Source organism: Schistocerca americana, chromosome X (genome assembly GCF_021461395.2).
Source record: "Schistocerca americana isolate TAMUIC-IGC-003095 chromosome X, iqSchAmer2.1, whole genome shotgun sequence".
Taxonomy (NCBI): domain Eukaryota; kingdom Metazoa; phylum Arthropoda; class Insecta; order Orthoptera; family Acrididae; genus Schistocerca; species Schistocerca americana.
Genome location: NC_060130.1, coordinates 731,194,945 through 731,195,982, shown reverse-complemented (window position 1 = coordinate 731,195,982; position 1,038 = coordinate 731,194,945).

The window sequence follows — 1,038 nt, the reverse complement described above, 5'->3', positions numbered from 1 at the left end:
GAAGATCAGTTTGGATTCCGTAGAAATGTTACAACACGTGAGGCAATACTGACCTTACGACTTATCTTAGAAGCTAGATTAAGGAGAGGCAAACCTACGTTTCTAGCATTTGTAAACTTAGAGAAAGCTTTTGACAATGTTGACTGGAATACTCTCTTTCAAATCCTAAAGGTGGCAGGGGTAAAATACAGGGAGCGAAAGGCTATTTACAATTTGAACAGAAACCAGATGGCAGTTATAAGAGTCGAGGGGCATGAAAGGGAAGCAGTGGTTGGGAATGGAGTGAGACAGGGTTGTAGCCTCTCCCCGATGTTATTCAATCTGTATATTGAGCAAGCAGTAAAGGAAACAAAAGAAAAGTTTGGAGTAGGTATTGAAATCCAGGGAGAAGAAATAAAAACTTTGAGGTTCGCCAATGACATTGTAATTCTGTCAGAGACAGCAAATGACTTGGAAGAGCAGTTGAACGGAATGGACAGTGTCTTGAAAGGAGGATATAAGATGAACATCAACAAAAGCAAAACGAGGATAATGTAATGTAGTCGAATTAAGTCGGGTGATGCTGAGGTAATTAGATTAGGAAATGAGACACTTAAAGTAGTAAAGGAGTTTTGATATTTGGGGAGCAAAATAACTGATGATGATCCAAGTAGAGAGGATATAAAATGTAGACTGGCAATGGCAAGGAAAGCGTTTCTGAAGAAGAGAAATTTGTTAACATCGAGTATAGATTTAAGTGTCAGGAAGTCGTTTCTGAAAGTATTTGTATGAAGTGTAGCCATGTATGGAAGTGAAACATGGACAATAAATAGTTTGGACAAGAAGAGAATAGAAGCTTTCGAAATGTGGTACTACAGAAGAATGTTGAAGATTAGGTGTGTAGATCACGTAACTAATGAGGAGATATTGAATAGGATTGGGGAGAAGAGGAGTTTGTGGCACAACTTGACTAGAAGAAGGGATCGGTTGGTAGGACATGTCCTGAGGCATCAAGGGATCACAAATTTAGCATTGGAGGGCAGCGTGCAGGGTAAAAAT